This window comes from Pleurodeles waltl, chromosome 10 (assembly GCF_031143425.1).
Source record: "Pleurodeles waltl isolate 20211129_DDA chromosome 10, aPleWal1.hap1.20221129, whole genome shotgun sequence".
Taxonomy (NCBI): Eukaryota; Metazoa; Chordata; class Amphibia; order Caudata; family Salamandridae; genus Pleurodeles; species Pleurodeles waltl.
In genome coordinates this window covers 153,009,501-153,021,965 of record NC_090449.1, presented here as the reverse complement: position 1 = coordinate 153,021,965, position 12,465 = coordinate 153,009,501, and the positions used below count along the sequence as shown (strand labels likewise).

Below are 12,465 nucleotides of genomic sequence, written 5' to 3'. Positions count from 1 at the left end.
TTTAAGATGAAGGACTACACGTTGCAGAATGCAAAAGGAATTTTTTTTTCTGTTTATCAACATGGTGAGTAGTAATTATAAAAAAGTAGGATTCCTATCAGGATGCCCCATTGATTCTACCATGGACGTACATGCCTGTCAACTCGTTCTCATATGTCTAGTGTCACCCTCTTTTTCAACGATATTCACCCTCTTATAATTTAACGTGCCTTCAAAGAATTTTATACTCTGCCCATGTTTGCCAACCTGCATTATGCCCCAAAAGGATATTTTTCACCGTCCTGATGGGATCACCCTCTTACACATCTAGCTTCACCCTCATTCGAGCTCCAGCATGTTAGTAGGCAGGGTTACCACCGTACCCCATGGACAAATACTGCCAACTGTTCCAGTTTGATCCTACAAATGTCTGCACTGGATAGTTAAGCAGAACTTGGCAAGAAATTGCTTGCTGTCATTCTTAACATGGCCTTTCTGTCTTTGTTTACTTACTTTAATTATCAGTCTGCAGATTATTATGGCAGCTGTGGAACACATTTTAAAGAGTGTACGCTTATATTTGCCATTTAAATTATACATTAATAGAGAGGAAAAATATTTGCTTTAGGTGATTCTCCTAATTTTGTATCGGCAGAGCCCTGCCAAGTGCTACGCACTGGCAGTTAGAATAACACATTTTAGTGCTGGTGTCCGCATCACCGCACTACAGTGCTAGGCCACGCATTATCAGCAAGCTTGCTACCATATCTGATGAGGCACTTCAGCCGATTGAGTCATAGGGGTGGTGGTTCACTTCTTAGCAGCATATTCAGTGTGAGCCGGGCCCAGTTTGAGGAGAGGTGCATTGCTATTGCGATCTAAGCCTGGGCCCAGCAGTTGTTTACATTATAGAAATTGCAAATAACATGGTTCAACTTGCTCCGTCATCCAGCTCTGTTCGTGTTCTGGTCTCAGTGCTACTGCAAAGTATCACAAGCACAGAGAGCAGCGAGCCTTTGTACTCTGGCCGGGCATCCGTTCCGAGGGAGGCTAGTCAGCTTGCCACAGAGACCAGCCTGACAGCAAGACAATCCCTGAGCAGCATCGACAGCACACAGCAAGCATGGTTAGGTCACGCTGGACAAAGTTTCGAACTAACTTTCTTACAGAGGTCAGTTCAGCACTGGGGGCGAATTCTATTCAAACACCTCACGGCAGCATCTTTTAGAGGAAAAAAATATATATATACTGCTACACCCTTACAATGTATTAACAAAGTAATGCATAGCTAAAGTAGCAAGCTAATGGTGCTCATTATATGTTGATGAAATTGCAGCAAATCTGACATGAACTAATCACCAAGCTAAGAAAAAATCAGATTGCGGTTTTGCAGTATAAAATAGAACTCGTATATTTAGGGCACCATTATAATTTAAACAAGAATATATAAGTAATACGTTAGTTAAATATATGTTTTAGGACTAATGAGACAATCCATAAGAAATGTTCTTTATAACATTCAAGTTTTTTTTTCAATTTAGCAACCTGCTTCCCGAGTTCTTGGTTTTACTCGTGAGAAGGTGTCACTAGAAGTGTCACGCATCTGGCAGTAGAATGTCACTCACAAGTACACTGAAACTGTGGAAATGTCACACATACGCAATCTGTTAACTTGTCGGCTATGCTGGCAGGAACATGAAAACGATCATGCTGGTATAAAAATGGCCAGGTGTCAAATCTACGAGCTATGCATCTGAATTTTTAAGCTTAAAACGTTAAAATACTGCTAAAAACACTGTTTGGTCGTTTTTATCTAGTTAAACTATTCTGGGACCTCAGGTATCCGATGAAAAAACTCGTTTTTTTCCCTAACAACAAACCGGTGACCCTTGCACTGTCAGAAATGTGGCACGTCTGCAAGGTGAAAACAAGCCTTGAGATGAGCTAATCAGCAGTGAGAACACTGGCGCGTGAAACCAGGTCATACCTACAACGAGCGCCCCCATTGGCTGTCCCGGAGCGTGAGACGGAGCTACCAGTGAAGCAAAAGAAAACAAAGAAGCCTTTAGCCTCAGGCCCATGTTCGAGCAGAAGCCGGGTCGGGCTGACAGGCGCAGCAGCATGCACGTCTGCTTATGCCGAAAGTCACCACAAACGCAGCTTCCAGCCATGCGACTTTCCCACACCTGGAGTGACCTGAACCCCACCCAAAACACGTGCTTATCTTTCGATGCTCTCAATTCCGGGCCTTCTCTTGGGAGACTGCTCTGGACGTGGTCACCCTCCTGGAACATCTGTCGTGCATTCGAGCACCTCCTTTCTGTTTACACGAGCGGTCGGATTTTTTTGCTTCCGGAAACCAGAAGCTCGTGATTTATGGCTCAAATGCGTTGATTTTTCTTCGAACTGTCTAAAAAGTATTCAAGTACGGCCACTTGGGGTTTATGTTAGCACTTTGATTAACAATGTAACGCCACGTAGCCTAGAGACAAACCTAGCCTACCCGACCGTAATCCCCTCCAGTGGAAAGAGTTGTTTTACTTTAAAGCTACGTTATCTGTTTGGGCACGCTCTGTACCTGCCTAAGCTTGGCAGACATTCGCCGCTGGTGCTTACCTTTCCCTGGGGCCTCCGCTCCTGTCCTTTGCAGTCACCACAGTCGCAGGAGGGCCGGCCATTGTGCCCTGGGAAGAGAAAGATATCCCAGCCTATGCCTTCGTTTGTCCTGCCTTCTTCCTCGACGCCGGCTCCTCCAAAGCTATTCCGTGTCTTCAATTCCCCAGCAAGCGTCGATGACGGCGGAAGAGGCTCCTAGATTCACTCCCACTTGGTGTCAAAGAGGGACGGCGGCGCTGCCCAGAGGCAGCGAGGTGGAGAGAGAGGAAGGAAGAGGGAGGAGAGTGGAAAGAGGCAGAGCGAGGAGCTAGACTGACAGGTTACAGAGCCTGCATTGCTGCCGGCCACTGAATGCTGCTGGTCTGTGCTTTGATAAGGCCCCAGGCCTCGCCTTCTGGAGTTACAGCTCCACGGTTCCTTTTCACGGTGCTCACGCAGACAGGATGCTAGCCCTACCTCTGGAAAGGGAAAGCAGCAGGGAGAAAGAAAAAAGTTAGAGGCATGGCTGAATGTAGGAAATAAAAGCTCATGTTTCAGCCTGGAGGGGAAGGGCATGTAGCTATTTTGAGCAGGCCTACACCACCACCTAGCGTCTAATTATTAAACTGCAATAACAAATCCGAAATCACTGGAAGAGCGCAAAGGCTTGTGAAGTGAATAACGTTTGCCTTTGCAAATACAACCAAGCAATGGCAAAGCCAGTAGGTCTGGGGTTAATGTGCTAATGTATTCTGTTAGCACACTGTATCGAGAAGCATGGATCAACCATCAGAAATCGCTACAGAGCGCTCTAGTCGTAGTCTTTCATGCAAGCACCCATTGGAGGTGGAAGAATACAGTCAGTAGTCTTAGGTACTATTTACGAGTGGCCAACTTAATTGATGTATGTACGGTAACTGCTGTTAAATGTGTGCGTAGTCTCCAATCATCCTCATGCCAATTTAGTCCACTATCAGACATTCCCGGCCCCTTTATCTCACTCTTGTTGGTTCCTGTTTTCTTCACTTGTGATGTCTTTTCTATTCTTCTGCGCTCTTTCCCCTTTGTGTATTTTTCTGTCTCTTGTGCTCGGAAACAGTGATAAGGAAAAATAAGTGCCGGTCCCCCAAAATGAGTGCTGGTGGCCCCTACCAGAAAACACTGACTCAAATGAGTCACTGTTTCTCACAGTTTCTGCTCTTGGTATTGAGTTTTTGCTTGTTCACCTTTTGATTAAGTAGTTAGCGCCTAACAGACGTACAGTTATCCAAATATCATTGACGGTATGAGGAGGTAGTTAAAAATGGTAGTATCACTGGTCCCCTGTTCTGCAGCTTTTTTGTTTTTTAGAGGGAGTAGAAGGACAGCAGCAAAAATATATGGCATCTCTTCTTGCATGTTCATTTCTATAGGGAGAAAACATGGAGTGATCAGTGTATCTGTTCTTGCATCCCAGTTGTCCATCTTCATGGAATGACCTTGAGTGCTCCAAATATACTTGGCAAATGACTATATAAGTTTCAATAAAAAAAAAATATAGTCTGGAAAATGTTGGAAGGCAGTTTTTTCTATTAATGAAGATTGTGGCTGTGAGCCACCTAAATTGTTAATTGCTCATTGACTCCTTCATCCCACGTCCCAGCAGGAATAACAGATTTTTAACCTTGAAACCTGCAAACGGGGATCTAACCCCTGTGGCACATGAAAAAATGTGTGATAGTAGATAAACTGCTGCATCTCCTTGTGTCACGTAGGCTCTTATTACTCTAATGAGATTACTGGATTTGAGCAGCAGAATCGCCTGCGGTGTGGGAGACTGAGTCTTAACCCACTACAGGTGACACCTGTCGCCCCAATCCGGGTTTTGCTCCGGCTAACTAGCAGTACCTCACCTCTACCCAAGAGCAGGGATGATTGGGCAGCCGAGCGCATGACACAATTGACTCCTCAGAAAAATCATGGTCACTCAGATCCCATCCGTTTCTCTCCGTTACATTAGTCTCACATATACAAGGACAAGCAAAGGCAGTATATGTTTCAATAAGGCCTTAATGAGGCAACTGCATCTTAGACCATAAAGCATGTACTGCAATAACCAGGACGATAGAGCTTGATAGGATTAAAATTGTGATAAGGAGAGTAAAGCATAGAAATAAGCGACCATATTGTCACTAAAGTCAATAGACTAATTCCTACCTAGGCTATATTAGAGCACAGCGTGTTAAGCTCTAGTTCTGCCCTTCAGGTTCCCCTGGGAAGGCATCATCCCCCATACCTGAACAAAGGCCTGAAGTCTGCATAAGCTGCTGTAGCGAAGCGTTCAGCAATCAGCATACATTAGTGGTAATCTGGCTCGAATCTCCCTCTAACGTGTATGGGACAGGGAAGTATTTTTATAATAAAACAGCTGATGTTCTGAGAAAATGTCCCTAGGTAATGATGCGTATGTTTCTATGAATACCAGAAACAAAATGTTACCATGTTTACCGCCAACCTGTGTTACTGCAGCCTTGAGGGAAGCACAGAGTGAAATAAATGTCTTGTTTAAGAACACAGTGCTGGCCTAGGCAAAGAACAGCTAGATAGAAAGAAATAAACAAGACCGCAAATGTGGCTATTGCTAAAAATAATTACTGTCCTGTAAGTCAGTGTTATTAAACAGGAGACTGAGGTGTTCTCTAACAGCGTCTAGTGAAGAACTCTTCAACCATTGCTGGCATAGTTTCCCTACACTGTATGTTGTTATTGTAACCGCATGTTTGGATGATACATAGCGAGGGTCCGGCCTATTAGTTCTAAAACCCCCATGGAGTTTATGACACCCATTGGTATCTATTGGTCACAATAACCACCCGCTAGGACGTGACAGTGAAGCATTAAACATGCCATTCTAGACCCATTCGTCGAGCTGATCTTCACTAGCATTTATATACTTTTGCCATTTGTGAAATTTTGCAGGGGCAGGGATACTGGGCACATTCAATTCCTTAATTTTTGCTAAACCTAAACAACTTGCTTGTTGTACAGTTCCATTAAAAATGTTATTTGAACATGTATTAGGCATGCTCTAAACAAAGCTTCCTTTCCCTTATTTGCCAATTTCTAGTTCCCCACACACTTTTAAAGTCAATCGACTTCAGCCAATGTTCATAGCCTTCCATAGCCAACTGAGAAACAAAGGAATCCAAATAAATGAATTTCATATCTGTCGATAATATATGTACATTTTCCACTGATGGCAATTTAAAATAATATGACTCCGCATTTTTAATGTTGTGCCCAGAAAAATATGCAAACTTTTCGGAATATGTCTTAGAACTCCCTTGTGGTGGAGTTGGACAATGTTCCAATTGTGTGTAATTAAAAATAGTCTTTGGGGTACTTGCTCTGTGAATGAAATGGTGCCCATAATAATTATAGCAATACATATCACCATAATTCTCTTAAGATTGATAAACATCTTCACTTTCAAATACAGTATAATACTCAATTCAGTCATCATTAAATCAACTGTTTTCACATCCCAGTCATCAGAAACAATTCCAGGTATTATTACATCGTTCATTGAAAGTTTAAACACATCTGGTATTTGAATGACCTCTGTCGGGCCGTATATATCAAGTGTTACTTTATCCCAAACAGTCCTATCAGGAATTGGTATAGCGGAAATGTTCACAAAAGACAAGTCTCTGCGGACCTCGTGAGAAGAAAAATGGGGTTTTAGGACCTCATCCTAAACAGTTCAACTGTTGATTTTTCAGGAAGAAAATGACCATGTATTAATAAAAATAATGTTATGACAAAACCAATCAAAAGGAGGAAGGCTAGTACAGTCAAAGAAAGCCACAGATAGTTCCATGGGAGAATAAAGTAATTTGTTTTAAGCCAGTTTATCAGCTTACGTGTTTTTGACAGTTCAGATGTAGAAGAGGCGAATGAGTTAGAGAAGGTGTCATTGACGTCGGCGAAGTATCCAGAAGCAGTTCGTGCAAAAGCTGGAGCCATATTTGTGAGTGGAGAACCGGTGGGGGTCTCCTGCGGTGGCTCAGAATAAATTACGCCATCCGTCTGTGTTGAAGTTCTGTCAAATCAATCAGTACTTTCAATTTATTTGTTGAAACAGGTGTTAGTGGAACCAATGCAAGATCATATTCCACCCTCCCCAAGCTCGGGGAGGTGTCAGCGTTGCTGCTTACAACTTGTAGAGGGACTTTTTGACCAGTAGTGAGAGGGATTCAGGAAGTACCGGCTGTTCCTCTTGGTCTGCTATGCAGTATCGGCCACATATTGTAACTTGACATTGTCGATAGATACAAAGTGGTTTTCTTTAGCACCAGTCAACAGTGGTAGAATGACAGTTCTGGGACTGTGTGTTCCCAAGACGGGGACTGGTCACGATAAGAAGGACCAAACTCCTTTTTTTCACAGCAACCTTTTCACATACTAGATCCCCAACTTTAGGAATCCAGACGGTGGGAGTTATTGGTACATCCTTCATTCCTGTGGAGGCAGCACTGGCAGAAGCTTTGTCGTTATGGAACTGTTGTAATTCCTGCAAGACAGTGACACTTTCATTTATGTCAAAGGGTGTTTCTGCCGCCTCCACACCAGGACTATCAAGATCTGGAACATACATTTGAGTTCCGAACAGGCTCTCGTATGAAGTACGACCCCCCAGGGACCTTCTATGCAGATTATTAAGTGCTCTCTGGACTCCATACAGGTGGTTAAGCCAACTACGACCCATACCTAAGACTCTGGCTGTTAAGGACTGCTTTAAATCAGGGTTTTGTTGCTCCACTACACTATTTCCCTCGGATGAAATGGAGATGAGTAATGGAGTTGGACCCCTAATTAAGCCATGGTGTCCCTGAATGCCTTTGAGGCAAAAGCAGGGCCCTGGTCCAAGTGGAAAGCCGCAACTGCATATGTACTGATAAAGACTCGCAAATCTTTAATAACAGTCTGAGCGTCAGCCGAGCGTTGTGGCCAGACCCATAGAAATCTGGAGCAGGAGTCAACAGCAACTAAAATGTATTTGTTTTTTTTTGTAAATATTTTTTATTATTTTCCAACAGCACAAGGTCGAAATCCGGTAACAATTACACCAGTCATATAGAATAAAAAAATACTGTTTCTTGGCTTTATTAGGAGAAGTAACATCGTATATCTACTGGTTATTGGCATCGTAATCAAATATCGCTGTCTCATGTATACTTGTGAAGGTGGCATAACAGTGCTATAACAGAAGTATAATGACCCTTTTTCTAAGTTGTCTCTGCTATATATCATTATCCCAAGTCATCAACCACAATATACAATGTAATCACACAGTGTCTCTTACTATAAGGCCCTTGTGAAGGGAGTGTGGGGTAAAGGAAACCCAACTGGGTGAAAAAAAACTATAAAACGTGCTTGGTATGTACGGTGCAGGGTAGAGAGCATCCCTGGCAAGTCCCTCATACAGGACTCTGATCCCCGAGTGTAGTCAGCAGAGACAGGAGGGGGGGGGGGAGGAGTGGGCAGTTCGTGATCAGCACCCTTTAAACAATGATCAGAGTGTGTCTACAGGGTGACTGGCTAATCCAATCCTTCAATGACCCCGAAGGGCAGATAAGGAGACAACCAAGGAAGTGTATGATACCCACGCGGGGGAGGCAGAAATAAAGAGAACATCAGAGTTTTATTAGTCATGGGAGTCTATTGTGTAATGGCGGTTTGTGTATTGGGAGTGCTCATTGCTGGTTGGGGTGTTCCGGATGGGCTAGTGTTCTCATTCCCCTGTGGGGTCAGTTTGTCCTCCAGTCTCATCAGATAGGTGTCCCATAGTGTTGCACCCACAGCCCCACCTCGGACACATCTGTCCTGTTCCAATGCGCTAGCTTCCGCTGTGGCCCAGCGGGATACTGCCCGTAGCCAGTCTTTTACATCAGGGAGTCAGGGTGCCTTCCACAACATAGCGATAAGCGGTCTGAACAGCACGAAAGCAAGATCTACAAATTTTAGATAATGTTTAGTCTGTTTGTTCCTCGTAGTTATCCCCTGTAGACAAAGGAGTGGCTCCAGTGGGAGGCGTACATCTATTATGTCTGATACGTGTTGTATGATGTGGGTCCATATGCTGCATATCTCTGGGCACTCCCATGTCATATGTAAGAAAGTGGCATCTTCAAGGCTACGCCGGACACATAAGGGAGAGGCTCCAGGAAATATACCATGGAGGCGATGTCGTGTCAGGTAAGCTTGATGGACATAATTGAAGTGCGTATATTTCATTCTATCATTACTTGAAACATACCTCACACACTCTAGCATCATTCTCTATTGCTGTTCGGTTAAGTCAACTCCCAATCAACCCACTGAGCCTTGCTACGGGGGTGTGGCATCCCCTGTTTCCCCCTCAATAGTATGTATAAATTAGAGACTGCCTTTCTCTCCAGTCCTCGTGTTAATATATAATGTAGTCCATGGTGTGTTAGGGGTTCTAGGGAGACCATCTGCCAGACTTTCCCTATAACTGCTTGCAGTGCCGCGTGGGCTAGAAACTGCCCTGCATTCAGATCAAATGTTTCACTTAAGTCCATAAAAAACGCAGTCATAGAGGTCACCTATGTACAGTAGTCCACCCTCTTTCCATGTGTGAAAGTCATATATCTGAGTGAGGTCTTGTATTCGAGGTATGTCCCATATTGGGAGTCTAGGTGAGTAGGGGAGCGGCTGTCGTCTGGGATGGATATATCGAGTCCAGGTCTTTGCTGAACGCAGCAGTAGCCCTGAGTCTGCGCTGCACCTATCCGGCGCAAGAAGCCATCGGAGGGCCCCTCCTTCCCCTACAGTGTACCGTACCATATCTCCCTCTATTGTCTGGTCTCCAGTCAACCAGAACATCATCCATTGCAGTTGTGCTGCTGCATAGTACCGTTCTATGTCTGGGACCGCCATGCCACCTTCAAGCAAAGGGCACTGGAGTGCATCTAGAGGCAGCCTCTTGAGTCCAGAACCCCATATAAGTGCTATCAGTAGACTGCACGCAGCCTTAAAGAAGGTCATTCCAGGCAGGATCGGCAATGCCATGAACAAGTAAAGCAATCTAGGGAGAATCAATATTTTGGCAATGACCGCTCTACCCATAGGGGAGAGGGGCAGGCGCATCCAGAAGGATAAAGATTGTCGGGTGGAGGTTAAGGCCCTGCCATATTTACCTTCTACTAGGTCTGTCTCTGAGTGGTACCATTAATTCCTAAATAACTAAAGGTCCCTGTGGCCCACATAAGTCACCTGCTGGCTGGTCCGGTATTTCGCCAGCCCCACGCAGGGGGAACACACATGATTTTCCCCAGTTTACCTTAAGGCCTGTCACCTCACTGAATTGGTCCAACAGGGCAAATAACTCAGAGAGGGCACCATCGGTCTCCTGCAGATAAATTAAGACGTCATCTGCATATAGAGATGCAATGTGCCACCGTCCATCCACCCAGAGTCCCCAATCTAGTTCTTTCATCTGCAAGCGCGCCGCTAATGGCTCCATGGCCAGAGCAAAAAGCACCGGGGAAAGCGAACAGCCCTGATGTATCCCCCTTTGGATGGGAAAGGAGCAAGACACCTGGTTGCCAGTGCGGACCCTCGCCCGGGGAACAGTATAGAGTAACTGTATCCACTGTATAAATAGGGGATCCAGCCCAAATCGTTCCAGCAACCACAGTAAGTAGGCCCACCCTATCGTATCGAATGCTTTATCGAAATCCAGGGACACAGCTACAGGTGGCCTGCACCCCTGGAAGCCGCATCAATGATATGGCATAGCCGTCTGGTATCGTAATAAGTGCCCCTGTGTTGTACAAATCCATACTGGTCAGGGTGTATCAAGGTGGAAAACAGCAGGAGCAATCTGTTCGCCAGGGTTTTACTTAGGATCTTATAGTCAATGTTAAGCATGGACAGGGGTCGGTATGAGCTCACGTCCAGCTGGTCTCCACCGGACTTAGGTAGTACCACTATAAGTGCCTCACATAGTGAAGGTGGGAGTTCCCTCTGTTGATTTGATGCCCTGTACATTTCTAGCAACCGAGGCGCGAGAGTAGCCCCATAGCTAACATAGAAGTCCTGCCTTTGTTGCTGCGTCAGGGTGGGTAAGGGAAGATCTTGCAGTATTGAGTGACTGTGAAAAGTGGCGGGGTTGGTGGTGCTGCATATAGTGTTTTATGATACTGTGTAAAGGTTTCATTAATTGCCTCTTGGGTATTGACCACCTCCCCCCCTATCATTCCCAATCGGTCCCACAACCGTACGAGGCACCTCTGAGCGCAGCAACCAGGACAGTGTGCGTCCCGGCTTGTCCCTGTATGTTATTGAGTCAAATACGCCTTAGAGTCTACCCTTCCAAGTCTACACAACTCTTTTTGGTATTGACAGTGGTGAGCTAACAACAGCGGGCGTGCTAAGTGGTCAGACATAGCCTCCTTTTCCAACCGACTTATATCTTGCTCAAGATTCAGTATACTACGCATGAGGGTAGACTTCACTCCCCAGGAGGTGGCCATACAGTGGCCTCGCAAAACCACCTTCATCGCATCCCACTCCATTCTGGGGTCACCTCCCAATCCCGAGTTTTGTTGAAAGTACTCTGTGATAGTGGTACCTATCGTAGTTCTATATGCTGCATCCTGCAGGGCCTCCGCCCGCAATCTCCACAATGGAATTGTCGGTTTGGGTTTATCCCACTCAAAAGTAACCCTAAGGGGGTTATGGTCGGATAAAGTTCTGCTCAAGTATTCAGAACCACGGATAGAAGGCTAGGAGGGAGTCACAGAAGATGTAATCCAGTCTTGTATGTATTTGATAGCCTGGTGCATAATAAGAGTATTCCCTGTCCTCGGGATGGTGTATCTGCCAGATACCATGTAATTGCATAGAATGGGACCATTGCTGAAAATGCTTAGTAGCTTGAAGGCCAGGAGTGTTCGGTAGAGGAGGGGTCAAACAGTCTAGTGTGGTGTTTTGTATACAATTAAAGTCTCCTCCCCAAAGACTAGGAGCTCCCGGATCATGTAATAAAGTCAGGGTCAACTCATTTAGAAAAGTCCCTTGTGCGGTGTTGGGACCATATATCGATGCCAGCATAATGGGACGACCATTTAATTGACCCTCCAACATAACATACCCCCCTTCTCGATCTATGTGCACCCTGACTTTAACAAAGGGCACTTCTGGTGCTATCCAAATTAAACGTACCTCTGGCATATGCTGAATATCCCGTAACATAAATTTGGCCCCTACAGCTAAGCTTAAGTAATTCCCCTTGTGTTAATTGTGTCTCTTGTAGAGAGGTGAAATGTGTCAGTCGCCGCCTAAGGTAGGAATACACACTGTATCGTTTAATGGGATTACCCATACCCCGATGTTCCAAGTTATTGTAGCATATTCTACAGCCATTAAGTCAACAGATAATGTTCCATTCCACCTCCACCCCCCCCTTCCAAACCACCCCTACAACCCACTTCCTCCCTGACCACCAAGCACTTAAAAACAGTGAGAACAAGAAAAACAACTCCCCGAACCCGGGCCTGATCCCCAACAAGTATCATGCCAAAATTTCCAAAACATTCAAACAGTGCATTAAAAACTGCAATATACATGCGTCCCTTCGGTCAAGGCACTGTGCCTTCCTCTCCCGTTCTTTGTGGGGAGGGGATGACGGAAGCTGTGATTGAAGCGCATGTCCGCTTTGTAGGCCCTGGGGGGGAGATAGAGCATGGCCAAGCCCAGGACCCGGTAAAGCAGTAAACCTAAGTGTTGCAAGACCTAGCTCCGCGGGAACCTCCTACCTGCATCAGTTTTATTGGTTCGTTAGGACAATAACAGGATGTCAGTTTTATCAAAGGTCATCTGCCA

The 12,465-nt window shown here is 45.2% G+C and overlaps 1 protein-coding gene across 3 annotated transcripts in view; it reads right to left on the bottom strand.

Moving 5' to 3' along the window:
• RAI1 (retinoic acid induced 1) overlaps window positions 1–3,098 on the bottom strand; it is a 529,708-nt gene extending 526,610 nt beyond the window's left edge. For 2 of the 3 annotated variants that reach the window (XM_069210068.1, XM_069210071.1), the window contains exon 1: window positions 2,596–3,097. The gene's annotated coding sequence lies outside the window, so the exon portion shown is untranslated. Of the gene's footprint in view, window positions 1–2,595 lie in introns of all 3 variants that reach the window. The other variant, XM_069210069.1, reaches the window with a different exon arrangement.
• Window positions 3,099–12,465: the final 9,367 nt, after the last annotated feature.